The following is a 16,744-nucleotide window of genomic DNA, read 5'->3' as shown; positions in this document are numbered from 1 at the left end:
CATGACAGGAGAAGAGTTCATACTGCCTTCTACCTTGAGTAAATGCTAGGTAAAAAGTTGCAAGGCTACAAGATCTGTCCAGACATCCTCCTTACCCTCAGTCAAACCTGCAACAAGAGATAAAGGAAGATTAGATGATTTATCTCAGCTAGAGAAGAAATAAAACTATTAACTATTTAATAGAAAGAAAATTCAAATAAAGACATAGAAAAACAATCAACAGAAAGCAGGCTAAAACTGGAAAGGAAGATGAATACTACACATACACACATATAATATCTAAAATATAATATTTAGTTGTTTCAGTCTCATCCAACTCTGTATGAGTGGTATTTAGGTTTTTCTTGGCAAAGTTGCTGGAGTGGTTTGCCATTTTCTTTTGTAGCTAGTTATACAAATGAGAAAACTGAGACAAACAGGGTTCAGTGACTTGCACAAGGTCATACCTAATAAGTGTTTGAGAGCAGATTTGAACTTATGTGTTCTTGACTCCAGGTCAGTTCTTTACCCATGGCACTGCCTAGATTTGTACACACACACACACACACACACACACACACACACACACACACACACACACGACAAAGGAAACTGAATGAATACTTGTTTAAACACAGAATACTATGGAATTCCTAAACAACCTACCACAACAAGAAGATATTTCAGAAAGTTTCAAAACAAAAACAACAGCAACAACAAAGAAAATCATAAGAGATGCTAGAATGGAACAAATTTTGGGATATATAATGTTTGAACTAGAAAATATTAGCAGAATGGAAAAATCAAGCCACAGCTTCAAGTTTAATGACAAGGACACAAAGATAAAATTATAGATTTAGGATACAAAAAATACTTAATGATATTGTAGAAGAGGAGATGAGGGGGCAGTAATGTTAAATGATCACATCATCTCTAAAGAAACCACAGTTATGGACCTCAACAGCAATATACAGACATGAGAAACATAGGTCTGAGGCTGGAGGTGAGTAGAGAGCCAAGATGGTGAATAAAAGGCAAGGACTTCCTTGAACTCTCCCAAATTCCCCCTCAAATAACTTTGAAATGTCTCAATAAAAATTTTAAGGCTGTAGAACCCACAAAACACGGAGTGAGACAATTTTCATGCCAAGACTATTTACATGATTGTCTTCAACTGCCTATTGTATGAAGGTGAGAATGGTGTAGTGTAGTGGAGGGTGCGTCTGCACAGATCAGGCCCCAGAAATCCATCAATGGCCCTTCAGAGTAACAGAATCAGCAGCATCAGTGGCTGCCACCAGAGCTCACAGACTATAGACAATAAGAGGATCAGACAACTAGTCAGAAGAAGATAACATGGGTCCCTTTCCTGACACAGGGGGAAGAACTCTGCTGCATTGTTTCAGCCTGTACTCAGACCTGGCTCACAATCCTGATTCACTATCTATGGTGAGGGGGAGTACTAGTACACAAGAGCTTGCAGTTGTAGTGGAGTGGGGACCTTGTTCACAATTCCAGGGCAGAAGAGAGTTCTCATATTCAATTATAGACCAGAGAACAGGCCATTAGCGCTCCTGAGATCATGCCATCTTGGAAGAAATGAAGGTTTAGAGACCTCCAGTTGTAGTACTGAAAACAACAGCACAAAAAAAACAAACAAAACAAAAACAAGCACTGAAGCTTGGGAAAATGCACCCTCTAGCCCAGAAAGAGAGCCCCACTTTAGCATGGAGTTAAAGGTCAGGATGGAAAAATCATCAAACCATAGAAAAAAGTCTAACTGTTGAAAGTCAGTATGGTGACAAGGAAGATCAAAACACACTCAAAAAAGAGACTCCACAGTCAAAACTGCTATATCCAGAGCCACAGGAAAAAAAAAAAAGAATTGGTCTTGGACCACGAAAGAGTTCAAAAAGGATTTTAAAAATCTAGTAAGAGAGGTAGGGAGAAATTGGGAAGAGAAAAGAGTGATGCAAGAAAATCATAAAAAATTTCAACAGTTTGCAAAAGTAGGCACAAAAAATATTGAAGAAAATAAGACCTTAAAAGAAAGCATAATAGACCAAATAGAGAAGAATGCCTTGAAAGGTAGTATTGAACATATTGAGCACTATAGATAAAGAACATATTCTCATGTTATAAAATTCAAGGACAAGAATGGAGGAAGCATCGTGGACAGCACTTAGATGAGAATCAATGGAAACAGAACCAGAAGCAATATTGATGTCACAATATACCACTAACCATTCAGTAAGAGGAAGGAAATGAATGAGTTTTTGAAACATATCTTAAACCTTGGCAGTTTATAAGAATATCAGCTACAAAAATTGAAGGGTAAGAAGACAGGTGCAAAAGATATTGGGATTTTCATGGAATACAAACTCAATATGATTATAAATCATGTGACATACTAGTTTAAAAGGTTAAATAATCATAAGTTTCAGTAATAGAGTTAGGGTACAGACAAAAGGAGATGAAATCTCTGTATTTTCCCCTAAGCACAGTCCAACTCAAATATTATGTTCAAATCAGTGTGCCATATTTTAAGGATAACAGTGGCAAATTAGTGAGTATCTAATTGTTCCCCTGTGTTGCCCCTTCATTCTATTTAGTCTACCTGGAAATCTTTTTATATCTCCTGAGAGTTTATAGGTGAAAATGACCTTTCTAGTCCTGTTAATTAGCAAACATATGGTAGTAGGACTAGTAGGATGAAGTGGAAACTAGAACTCCTTCATATGAGAAGTAAAAGTAACTGTTGATTTTTATTATAATGGTTAAGACAGACATCATAGTTGTCTTTAAGTAGGATCATGGAATCATAGGATTATAGATTTAGAAGTGAAGCAGAACTCATACACCACTGATTCCAACCATATCATTTTACATATGAGGAAACAGGTAAAATTATTTATTAGTTAGAAAAGGGATTTGATTCATTCTTGTCACTAAAAAGCAGACTGAGGAACCTTTTATATGCTTGACATTATGTTAGGTACTAAGAAGGAAAAGTAAATAGACCCTGCCATCAAGTGGCACAGCTACAGAGCACTAGACTTAGAATCAGGAAAACCTTAGTTCAAATCTAACCTCAAGCATATCACTTAATCTCTGTCTTCTCCAGTTTCCTCATGTCTAAAAGGAGGGGTAATAATAGCACCTACCTCCCAGGGCTCTTATGAAGACAAAATGCTATCATATTTTGAAACTAACTACATTGCAAAATTTAAAGTGTTATATGGATGAGATGTACACCTGTGAGTAAATATAAAATGTTACTGTTCAGCTGTTTCACTTATGTCCAGCTCTCCATAACACCCCATGGCATTTTCTTGACAAAGATATAGGAGTGGTTTGCCATTTCCTTTTCCACCTCATTTTATCGATAAGGAACTATGCCAACAAAGGTTAAGTGACTTGCCCTTGGTCATAGAGCTATTAAGTATCTGAGACCAGAGTTGAACTCAGAAAGATGACATCAGATTCAGTCTTCTATCCACCTTGTCACCTAGCTGACCTTAAATACAGAATACACACATACATATGTACATATATATGCATACATAGACATGTATGGATAGATGTTTGCATGTGTATTAACTGAATTCAGAATTCCAGAGAATAGCAAGGAGAGATGAAATTTTTTTTATGCAAATGAATGCAAAGAAATAGAAGGGAAGAATTAACTCAGAAAGATAAGACATCTCTTCAAGACAATTAGAGATATTGCCTTTTCCCCAGGCAACGTTGTGGAGTATGAGCTTACTGATCACATCCTGCACTTTTTAGACCTCCATCTGGTCTTCCCACTCAAGTTTCTCTCAGTCAAAGAGATAGATAATGAAAAGGAATTGCTTCAAGGGAAAGTGGGCCTTCTTAGTGACATAAATATGGTGGATTTTGCAATGGATGTGTATAAAAACCTTTATTCTGATAACATTCCTCATGCTTTGCATGAGAAAAGAACTACTGTTGTTGTACAACTCAAATAGCTGCAGGCAGAAACCGAACCAATTGTCAAGATGTTTGAAGATTCAGAAACAGCAAGGCCAATGCAATCTACCAAGGATGGTCACATGCTGTTTGACTACCTGGCTGACAAACATTGTTTTAGACAAAAATATTTAGATACACTCTATAGATATGCAAAAATTCCAGTATGAATATGGCAACTATTCAAGAGCAGGAGAGTATCTCTATATAATAATTCTGTCAGTTCTCCACTCCAGTCCTTTCAGCAGAGAATATGACTGATTCATTGTCTTCTTTGTATTCATTGTGTTCTTCAATCATCCAAAAGGTCAAGACAACATTATCAATCTCTTTCTTTGCCAGTCGCAGTATCTTAATGCACTTCAAACTAAGTGTCCACATATTCTCCACTATTTGACAACTGAAGACATAACAAACAAAGATGTTTGAAAATGAAGACAAATATTAAAACATTTAGACAAAGTTATTCAGCAGGAGTCCTATACATACAAAGATTCTATAACAGAGTTTGTTGAATGCTTGTATATTAATTTTGACTTTGATGGGGCACAGAAGAATTTAAGAGAATGTGAATCAGTTCTTGTTAATGACTTTTTCCTGATGGTTTGTCTTGAGGATTTCATCAAAAATGCTAGACTCTTCATATTCGAGAATTTCTCTTACATTCATCAATGTATCAGCCTAAGTAGGGTGGCAGGCAGGTTGTCAATTTAATTAGTAATGTTAGGCTTGATACCAAGATTGATTCCAAATTGGGCCATGTGGTTATGAGTGACAATGTAGTCTCAACCAATCAGCAAGTGATTGAAAAAACTAAAAACCTTTCTTTTCAAAGCCAGATGCTGGCCATGAATATTGAGGAAAAGGTTAATCAGAATAGTAGGTCAGAAGCTCTTAACTGGGCTACTCAATACTTTAGCTTCCACTAAAATACTTTGGAAGAAGAACATATTGAAAAATTCCCTTTTAAATAAGCATATACATAATATTTATTTCTAGAGAAAACTTGAAATGTTGAAAATTTGAATGAAATTTACTAAGTTTCACTTTATATTACAAAAAAAGAAAATTAGAGATATCAAGGGAAAGTATCATGTAAAAATTTCAGGACAAAATAAAAGACAAAAATGGTAGGAACCTAACAGAAGTAGAAGAAATCAAGATGAAATGGCAATGCCAAAGAATGTTCAAAATACTTAAAAATTATACCCATTTCAAATGCCATCAAAGCTACACTTAAGATTCTGCAAGCTAGCCTTTAGCAATATGTGAACCAAGAAATACTAGATGAGCAAGGTGATTTTCAAAAAAGCAGAGCAACTAGAGACCAAATTGCCATTATTCACTGGATTATGGAGAAAGCAAGAGAATTTCAGGATTAATAAAATAAAACTACTTCTACTTCTTTGACTATACTAAAGAATTTGACTCTGTGAATCACAACAAAATGTAGCAAGTTCTCAAAGAGATGGAACAATCAAATCATCTCTTTCCTGAGGAACTTGTATGCAGGTCAGGAAGAAACAGGATCAAACCAACTGATTGGTTCAAGATTGGGAAATGAGTACAATAAAACTGTGTATTGTCACCTTATCTGTTTAACTTAAATGCAGAGTACATAATGCAAAATGCCAGACTGGATGAATTAAAAGCCAGAATTAAAGTTGACTGAAAAAATATCAGCAATTTCAAAATACACAGAAAATACTGCTCTGATTGTAAAAGGTGAAGAAGGATAAAAAGTCTCTTGATGAACGTCAAAGAGGAGGGTGTAAAAGCTGACTTGAAAGTTAATGGGGAAAAAATCAACATTTTATCAACTGGTCCCATCACTTCCTGGAAAATAGAAGAAGTGTCGGATTTTATACTCTTGGATGCAAAGATCATTATAGATGGTAACCACAACCATGAAACTGAAAGATGATTGTTTCTTGGAAAGAAAACTAAGGAAAATCTGGATAGCATACTAAAAAGCAGAGAAAGATTGGTTGAGAAAGATCCATGTAGTAAAAGTTATGGTTTTTTCCTATAACAATGTATGGCTATGAGAGGTGAACTATAAGGAATTCTGAGTTCCACAGGACTGATGTTTTAAAATTGTGGAAATGAAGAAAAAATTTGAGAGTCCCTTAAATGAAAAGGAAACAAAATCAATCAATACTTCAAAAAATTTATTCGGATGGTTCACTGGAAGGTTAGATACTGAAGCTGAAGCTTAGATACTTTGTCCACATAAATAGAAAATCAGACTCATTGGAAAATGCACTGATATTAAGAAAGATTGAAGGCAAAAGGAGAAAGGTATGGAATAGGATGAGATGGATAGATAGTGTCATGGAAGCAAAAAACATGAGCCCATACAGATTTAGAAAGACAGTAAAGAATGGAAGGATCTGACATACTGTGGTCTACAAGGTCATAAAGAGTTGAACATGGCTGAATGACCACCACCAACAACAACAAATGGGTATCAAAGTTATTTCAGGAAACACCAACAAGCAGAGTAATTACAAAAAAATCTTGTAGGAAATAGCATTTGAGGTGAGGTCTGAGAGGAGCTTTGGATCAGTGAAGCAAAGATGAGGGTATATCATTCTAGGCATGAATAACACTTAGAATAATATCATGGAGAATGAAGATGGAATGTTATCTATGGGAATGAGTAGCTAGACATGTTTTCCTGAAACACAGAGAACAGTGGGAAGAATTAATGTATAATCAGTATGGAAGATAAGGGTCAGGTAGATTGTGAAGGCATCAAAGACAAAGAGAAATTGTATATTATTCTAGAGAAAACTGAGAGTCTGTGAATTTCCTTCGGAAATAGATCAACTGATTTATTTAGCTATACTTTAGAAATAAATGAAAGACAAACAAGAAGCCCTTGGCAGTAACAACACTGCAGACTCTCAAACATATCATCCCAGGACAGGCGTCCAGTGGAAGTGAACAAGAGAGAACCGCAGAACCTCAGGTAACAGCAACAATCACTCCTTAGACTATCAGCCTGCAGATTAAATGTCTGTAAGAAACGTATTTGAATTTCTGGAAGCCAAGATGATGGAGTGATCAGTAAATGCTATCCCCTCCTCTTGTTGACCTTGAAACATCCAGAGAGCATTCTGCAGGAAAAATTCTGGAACAGTGGGATCAGCTGAAGGGGTAAACAGTCCCTTAGCCATGAGGCTAGGAAAATTGCAAGGGGGATTCCTCTCACTATGACTGAAGGAGAAGGATGCAGAATGAGAGACGTCCCAGACAGCCCCACCTTGGCAAACTAGGAAGAGATCCTGAGCCCCAGGGGTTGGAGTCCACAACCACTAACACCCAGGCACACTTGGGTTCCTCAGCACAGCCAGGGGAATCAGGAGGACACTAGTGCTGATGGGTTCCACAAATCACTGAGCTTGCCTATGCTCTAGTTCAGGAGACTAGACCTCCTTCATCTAGATGACACCTTTCCCACACTTAATGCAACTTGCTCCAGGGCAACTCCAGAAAACTAAGAAAACCTTCACTTGACCTCTGTTTTAGCACACCCTGTAGCTCAGCACCAGGTAAGCTGCAGCATTTTAACTTCTAACTGAAAGAATCAGAGGGCACAATATACAAAACCTCAAGTTCTAAGCACAAGAATGGTGGGACAGAGCCCCCTGTGACCCAGAAGCACTTAAAAAGCCAGGAAAAAGATGATCATCATGAGCAAGAAACAAACCAGAAAAGATCATAGAATTTTTCTATGCGGACAAGGACCAAAACATGAGTACCAGTGAGATCAGCATTGAGACTGTACTCCTATCTGAAACTTCAGAAGGGAACATGAACTGGTCTCAAGCTAAAAGAGCATTCTTGGAAGAGCTCAAGAAGGATTTTAAAAGCCAAATTAGAGAAGAGGAAAAACTGTCCAATGATTTTAAAAATATGAAAAAAAAAGAAATCATGAAAGAATTTAAAAGGAAAATGAGACAAATGGAAAAGGAAGCACAAAACCTAACTGGAGACAATAAGTCCTTAAAAGGAAGAATTGGACTGATGGGGAAGGAGAAGGAAAAGTGAACTGAAGAACACAATCTATTAAAAATTAGAGTTGGGAAAGTAGAGGCTAATGACTTTATGAAACATCAAGAATCTGTCAAATAGAATCTAAAGAATTAAAAAATAGAAGAAAATATAAAATGTCAATTGGAAAAGCAACTGACCTGGAAAATAGATCCAGGAGAGAAACTTTAAGAATTACTGGTCCACCAGAAAGCCATGATAAAAAAAAAACCCTGGACAATATCTTCCAAGAAATCATCAAGGAAAACTGCGCAGAGGTCCTAGATCCAGAGGGCAAAATAATCATTGAAAGAATCCACCATTCACCTCCTGAAAGGGATTCCAAACTAAAAACACCAAGAAATATCATTGCCAAATTCCAGAACTACCAAAGGACAGAGAAAATACTGCAGTCAGCCAGAAAGAAAAAATACAAATATCAAGGAGCTACAGTCAGGATCACACAGGACCTTGCAACACATACATTAAAAGATTAGAGGCATTGGAATACGATATTCCATAAGTCAAAGGAGCTGGACTACTACCAAGGATCAGCAAAATTGAGCATAATGTTTCGAGCAAGGAGATGGACATTCAGTGAAATGAAGAATTTCCAAACCTTCCTGATGAAAGGCCAGAGCTCAACAGAAAATTCGCTCTTCAAATATGAGTCACAAGAGAGACATTAAAAATGTAAATGGAAAAAAAAACCTTGTTATTCAATATGGGGAAACTGTTTACATTGCTATAAGGGGAGATGGTACTTGTTAATCTTGAGAATGGTATATTTATTATGGTATATAATAAGGTTATACATAGAAAGATGGAGTGGGTATAAATTAAATGATATCATGATGAAAATGTAAGGAAATGTAATGGGAGATGTTAAAAGGAGGAGGCAGAAAAAAGTAAATTACTTCATAGAAGGAGGCCCAAAAACATATTAGAGTAGAGGGAAAGAGGGGAGGGAGATAAGCATTGTTTGAGATTTACTCTCATCTGATTTGGTTAAAGGAGGGAACAAAAAACTCAGTTTAGAAATCTAACTAGCTTTTTGGGAGTAGGAGGGGAAAGGGGAAAGAAAAAGGAGAGTAGGCTAAAAGAGAGGAAAGAAGGAATAAGAGAAAAGGGGAATAAAGGGAGGGGAGTTGAAAGAAGAGAGGAAAGTCTGAGGGAAGAGGTAATCAAAAATTAAAACTACTGTGAAGGGGAAGGGAGAAGGGATAACTAAAAGCATAAATGGGGTGAAAGAGGATGGAGGGAAAGACACAGATAGTAATCATAACTGTGAATGTGAATGGGATGGATAAAACAGAGATGGATAGCAGACTGGATTGAAAACAATAATCCAACTATATGTTGTTTACAAGAAACACATTTAAAACAGGGGGATACACACAGGGTAAAGGTAAAAGGTTGAAACAGAATATATTATGCTTCAGCTGATACAAAAAAAGCAGGAATAGCAATCCTAATCTCAGACAAAGCAAAAGCAAGAACAGATCTAATCAAGAAATAAGGAAGGAAACTATATCCTGCTAAAAGGCAGCTTAGAAAATGAAGCAATATCATTACTAAACATATATGCTCCAAGTGGTATAACACTCAAGTTCTTAGAGGAGAATTTCAGGGAGTTACAGCAGGAATTAGACAGCAAAACTATCCTAATTGGGGATATCAGTCTCCTCCTCTCTGAACTTTACAAATCTGATCTCAAAATAAAGAGGAAGAAAGGCAAGGAGGTGAATAAAACTCTCGATATGGTAGATATGATCGATCTCTGGAGAAAACTGAATGGGGATAGAAAGGAATATACATTTTTCTCAATAGCATATGGCACATATACAAAAGTTGACCATGGGGATAAAAATTCACAATCCAGTGCAGAAAGGCAGAGATAGTCAATGCATCCTTCTCAGATCATAATGCAATAAAAATTATATGGGATAAAAAGTCATAGAAAGATCAAAAATTAATTAGAAAGTAAGTAATCTAATCTCAAAGAAGGAGTGGGTTAAACAACAAATCATAGCAACAATCAACAACTTCATTCAAGAGAATACCAATAATGAGACAACCTACAAAAACTTACATGATACTACAAAAGCAGTTTTTAGGGGAAGGTTTATTTCATTGAATACTTTCATGAATAAAATAGAGAAAGAGAAGATCAATGAATTGGACATGCAGCTGAAAAAGCTAGAAAAAGTACAAATTGAAAATCCCGAAGTAAATACCAAATTAGAAATACTGAAAACCAAAGGAGAGATTAATAAAATTGAAATTAAGAAAACTATTTAAATCATAAATAAAATTAACAGTTTCATGAAAAACTAATAAAATTGATAAATCTTTGGTCAATGTGATTAAAAGGAAGAAAGAAAAAAGGCAATTACCAATATCAAAAATGAAAAGGTTGAACTAGCTTCCAATGAGAAAGAAATTAAAACAATAATTAGAAATTACTTTGCCCAACTGTATGATCATAAATTTGACTATCTAAATGAAATGGATGAATATTTAAAAATTATTAAGGGAAAGACACAAATAGTAATCATAACTGTGAATGTGAATGGGATGGATAAAGCAGAGATGGAGAGCAGAATGGACTGAAAACAATAATCTAACAATATGTTATTTACAAGAAACACATTTAAAACAGGGGGATACACATAACAAATTGACCAGATTAGCAGAAGAAGAAGTTGTATACTTAAATAACCCCAATATAAAAAAGAAATTGAACAAGCCATCAATGAACTCTCTAGGAAAAAATCCCCAGGATACAACTATGGTTCCAATATCTAAACCAGGAAGAGCCAAAACAAGAAAGAAAATTTTAGACCAATTTCTCTAATAAGTACAAATACAAAAATTTTAAATAAGATATTAGCAAAAAGAATGCAGCTACTTATCATGAGAATGATACATTATGATCAGGTAGGATTTATACCAAGAATGCAGGGCTGGTTCAATCTTAGGAAAGCTATCAGCATTATTGATCATATCAACAACAAGACTAATACAAACCATACAATTACCTTAACAGATGCAGAAAAAGATTTTGACAAAATACAACACTGATCACTATTGAAAACACTGGAGAGTATAGGAACAAATAGAGACATCCTTAAAATAATAAGCAGTACCTACCTAAAACCATAAGCAAACATTACATGTAATGGGGATAAGCTAGATGCATTTCCAAATAAGATCAGGGGTGAAACAAGGATGTCCATTGTCACCACTGTTATTCAATATGATAGTAGAAATACTACCTTTAGCAATAAGAGAAGAAAAAGAAATTGAAGGAATTAGAATAGCCAAAATGGAAACTAAATTATCACTCTTTGCAGATGATATGATGACAAACTTAAAGAATCTCAGAGAATCAATTAAAAACCTATTTGAAATAATAAACAAATTTGGCAAAGTTAAAGGTTACAAAATAAATCCACAAAAATCATCTGCATTTCTATATATTACTAGCAAAGCCTAACCCAAAGAAGTAGAAAGAGAAATCCATTTAAAACTGTGGTAGACACTATAAAGTATCTGGGAGTCTACCTGACAAAACAAACCCAGGGACTAGATGAACAAAATTACAAAACACTGTTTGCACAAATAAATTAAGTGCAAAAACACCAGTTGCTTGTGGGTAGGCTTAGCTAATATAATAAAAATGACAGTTTTCCCTCAATCAGTTTACTTATCCAGTGCCACACCAATCAAACTATCAGATAACTATTTTCTAGAGCTGGAAAAAATAGTATCAAAATTCATCTGGAAGAATAAATGGTCCAGAATATCAAGGGAACTAATGAAAAGAAATGTTAGGGAATTTGGCCTAGCCCTACCAGATTTCAAGTTGTATTATAAAGTAGCAATCATCAAAATTACTTGGTGCTGGCTAAGAAATGGAGGGGTAGACCAGTGGAATAGGTTAGGTACTCAAAACACAGTGCTGCATAAATATAATGATGTAATGTTTGATAAACTCAAGGACCCCAGCTTCTGGGATAAGAACTCACTGTTTTACAAAAGTTGCTGGGAAAATTGGAGAACAGTGTGGCAGAAACTGGGCATAGACCAATGCCTGACACCATACACAAGGATAAAGTCCAAATGAATACATGATGTAGGTATAAAGATTGATACTACAAACAAATTAGGGGAACAAGGAATAGTGCATTTCTCAGATTTATGCAAAATGGAGAAATTTTTTGACCAAACAAGAGATAGAGAACATTATGAAGTGCAAAATGGATAATTTTGATTACATTATATTGAACAAGTAGAATAGCATCCATATTCATAGTGAACTTAAGTGAGTTACAGGGTAAATAGCAAAAGTATACAAGTGGGGGACTTCAAATTCCATCTCTTAGAACTATTTAAATCTAACCACAAAATAAGAAAGAAATCAAAGATGAATAGAATTTTAGAAAAGTTAGATATGGTATATCTGTGGAGAAAATTGAATGGGGAAAGAAAGGAACATAGCTTTTTCTCAGTGGTGTACAAAAAAATTGACCATGTATTAGCACATAAAAACCTCACAATTCAATGCAGAAAGGTAGAAACATTAAATACTTCCTTTTTATATCATGAGGCAACAAAAATTATGTGTAATAAATGACTATGGAAAGATAGACTAAAAATTCATTGAAAACTAAACAATCTAATTCTAAAGAATGAGAGGGGCAAACAACAAATCATAAAAACAATCAATCTTTTGATCAAAGGTAATAGCAATAATGAGATAATATACCAAAATTTATGGGATGCAGCCAAAGCATTTCTTAAGGAAATATTTTTTTTTGTCTCTCAATGCTTACATGTATTTGTCCTTCATTTTTGAAGAAAAATCATGACATCAGAAAAAAGATAACATGACTTGCACTTGACTCTGTTTTGAGGGAGGGAGGGCTGTGCAATATAACCAACCTCACTTTCTCCTCCTGAGTCATCTGGGTACAATGACCAGATATTCAGCAGGATGGCTGGAGATGACCCAGGATGCTTTGGGAGGCCTTGGCCTTTTCAGGGACTCATTTAGAGGGAAGTAGCCCCCATTAAGTGAGGTTAGGGAAAAGGCAAAAAACATAGGGAAAAGATCACTTGCTCATGGGTTGGCCTGAGCTAATATAGTAAAAGTGACAATTCTACCTGAACTAATTTACTTATTCAGTACCATACTAATCAAACCACCAAAAATATTTTGTAGAGAAAGAAAATATAATAACAAAATTTATCTGGAAGAACCGAAGATCAAGAATATCAAGGAAATTAATGAAAAAAAATGCAAGGGAAAGTGGCCTAGCTGTACCAGATCTAAAATTATATTGTAAAATGGAAATCATCAAAATTACTTGGTACTGGTTTAGAAATAGAGTGGTAGATCAGTGGAATATGTTAGGTACTCAAGACATAGTAGTCAGTGACTATAGTAATCTATGTTTTCATAAACTCAAAGACACGTGGTTCTGGGATAAAAACTCACTGTTTGACAAAACCTGCTGAGAAAAGTGAAAAATAGTAGGGCAGGAACTAGGCATAAACTAACATCTCATACAATATATCAAGATAAAGTCAAAATGGGTACATGATTTAGATAGAAAGGCTGATACCATAAGGAAACTAGGAGAGCAAGGAATAGTTTATGTAAGACTTTGGAGAAAGGAACAATGTATCACCAAACAAGAGACAGAGAACATTATAAAATGCAAAATTGATCATTTCAATTAAATTAAATCTAAGTATTTTGCACAAACAAAATCAATGCAACCACAATTTGAAGGAAAGCAGAAAGTTGGATACATTTTTACGGACACTGTTTCTGATAAAAATCTCATTTTCAATACATATATATAGAATAAAGTCTAATATATAAGAATACAAGTCATTCCCCAATTGATACACAATCAAAAATATGAACAGGCAGATTTCACATGAAGAATTTAAAGCTGTCTATATTTGTATAAAAATGCTCTAAATCATTATTGACTACATAAATGCAAATCAAAACAACTCTGAGGTACCCCATCATGCCTAACAGATTAACTAACATGATAAAACTGGAAAATGATAGATGTTGGAGAAGATATGGGAAAATTGAAAGACTAATACATTGTTGGTGGAGTTATGAAGTGATCCAACATTCTGGAGAGCAACTTGCAACTATTCCCAAAGGTCTATAAAATCATGCATACTTTTTGACACACACACCCCCAATATCACTACTAGGTCTATATCCCAAAGAGATCACAAAAAAAAGAAAATGAACCTACATATACAAAAATATTTAAAATAGCTCTTTTTGTCATGGCAAAGAATTGGATATTGAGGGGATGCCCATCAATTGAGGAATGAGTGAATATGTTGTGGTATATTAATATAATGGAATATTATTTGGCTATCAGAAATTAAGAGCAAGAAGATTTTAGAAAAATTTGGTCTTACATGAATTGATGTTGAGTGAAGTGAGCAGAACCAGGAGAATATTTTACAAAGCAAAAGTAACATTGTATGATGATTGTTAATGATAGATTTAGCTCTTTTGAGCAATAAAATGATCCAAGACAATTCCAAAAGTGATAGAAAATATTCATGATAGAAAATGTCAACCCCATCCAATGAAGGAATTATGAAGACCAAGTGTAGATTAAAGGATACTACTTTCACTTTTTTGTCTTTTCTTTCTTTCTTGAGGCTTCTTCTTTTGGTTCTGATTCTTCTTTCACAACATGACTAATATGGAAATATGCTTAACATGATTGCACATGTGTAACCTGTATCAGATTGCTTGCTGTCTTGGTCACAGTGGAGGTGTGTAAGGGAGGGAGAAAAATTTGGAACTCAAAATTATGCAAAAATGATTGTTGAAAACTATCTTTAGATGCAATTGGAAAAAAAATACTATTTAGAAAAAAGAAAACTTATAGTAAAGTTTATATATGAATGAGAGGGAAAGTATTACATGATAGCTTTATTGGATAATAAGCAAGTGATGGTTTTCTAATGATGAGGGATATCTAAGCTTATTTGTAAGCAGCAGGTGATGAATAAGCAAATTCAAGATTGAAAGTCACAGATTAAGAAGGGATAATAAAACATGCAAGGTCTAGGATGAGAGAGGATGTATTGACAAGGAAAATGTCCCTTCTTTCTCTAAGAGTGGAACCAATAAAAGAAGAAGAATGTTGGAGGGGATTTCAGATATAAAATTTGGGAGAGGCACTTCATGACAGGTGGTCTCACTTTTTCCAGTAAAATATAAAGTGATATCCTCTGCTGAGAGAAAGGATGTATGGGTTGTATAGGTCAGTCAGTCTGTCAAGTGGCATTTATTTAAAGTGCCTACTTCATGCATTATATTACGAACTGGTGATTCAAGTAAAGGAAAGAAAAATAGTCCATTATTTCAAGGAGCTTACAGTATAATGGGGGAAATAATATGAAAATAATATGATAGGTAGATAGATAGATAGATAGATGATAGATAGATAGATAGATAGATAGATAGATAGATAGATAGATAGATACATAGATACATAGATACATAGATAGATGGATGGATGGATGGATGGATGGATGGATGGATGGATGGATGGATGGATGGATGGATAGTTGGTTAGATAGTTAGATAGACAGAGATTTAAATATAGATATAGACATATGATAAATTCTGGAAGTAGTCCTAGAATAAAGGCGCCAAGACTAAAGAGAAATGAAAAAGTCTTCTTGGAAGAGGCATGACCTGAAGGAAGTCAGAGAAGGTATTAGACTGAGATGAGGAGGGAGAGAATTCTAGGTTTGGAAGGACAGCTAATAAAATTTTCAAAGTGAAAAGTGGAATACCCTGTGGGAGGAAGAGCAAGATTCACTTGATCACAGAGTAAATGAAGGGGAATTAGTTATAAAAGACTGAAAATTTAGCATGAGGCTAACTTTAAAAGGGGCTTTAAAATGATACAGATGATTTTATATTCTTGAAGTAATATGAAGCCACTCATCTTTATTGAATGGGATGTGTTTCATGACATAGTAAGATCTCTGTTTTAGGAAGATCCAGTTGACAGCTGAGTGAACAAAGGGCTAAATTAAGGAGACACTTGTGGCAAAGAAAACAAATGATAAGGCTATCATGATAATCCAGGTATGCAGGGACTGGAGTTTCCACCAGGGTGAGAAAGGTCATATATAAGAAATATTGGAAAGATAAGAATGACAGGAGTCAATGATCAAATATGGGAGGGCAGTGAGAAAGTAAAGAGTCTAGGATGATATGAAAGTTGTAAGCCTAGGTGAATAAGAGGATAGTGATTCCCTGAGCAAGATCAGGAAAATTGGAAAGTGGGATGAGTTTGTAGGGAAAGATAACTAGTTCATTACTGGACATGTTGAGTATAAGATGACATGAACATCAACTTTAACATGTCTAATAAGCAATTGCAGATGCAAAAGTGAAGGTCTTGAGCAAAGTTAGGCCTGTATAATTATTTCTGAAAAGAGAGTTGAGGTTTAAGACAGTAGTAAAGCAAGTAAAATGGGACATGATTCTGGAAATAGTAATATGATTTGCCCCTCAACAATGATGGCCCAATTGAAATTAGTGTAATTTCATAAGCAAACTCATGTAGCAAGGTTCTATGATTTCAAGCTATGTTTAGCAGCTTATTCATAGAAGTAGAGAGGGTTCATGATGGAATAGTCCAAAGCTGGATTTCGAAAG

General features: G+C 35.0%; 1 pseudogene; it reads left to right on the top strand.

The window, feature by feature from the left end:
- The first annotated feature begins 897 nt into the window (after positions 1–897).
- On the top strand, positions 898–4,901 carry LOC140519438 (eukaryotic translation initiation factor 3 subunit E pseudogene; annotated as a pseudogene).
- Positions 4,902–16,744: the final 11,843 nt, after the last annotated feature.

Source organism: Notamacropus eugenii, chromosome 1 (assembly GCF_028372415.1).
Source record: "Notamacropus eugenii isolate mMacEug1 chromosome 1, mMacEug1.pri_v2, whole genome shotgun sequence".
Classification (NCBI taxonomy): Eukaryota; Metazoa; Chordata; class Mammalia; order Diprotodontia; family Macropodidae; genus Notamacropus; species Notamacropus eugenii.
The sequence above is the reverse complement of the archived record's forward strand: the minus strand, read 5'-3'. Positions and strand labels throughout refer to the sequence as shown.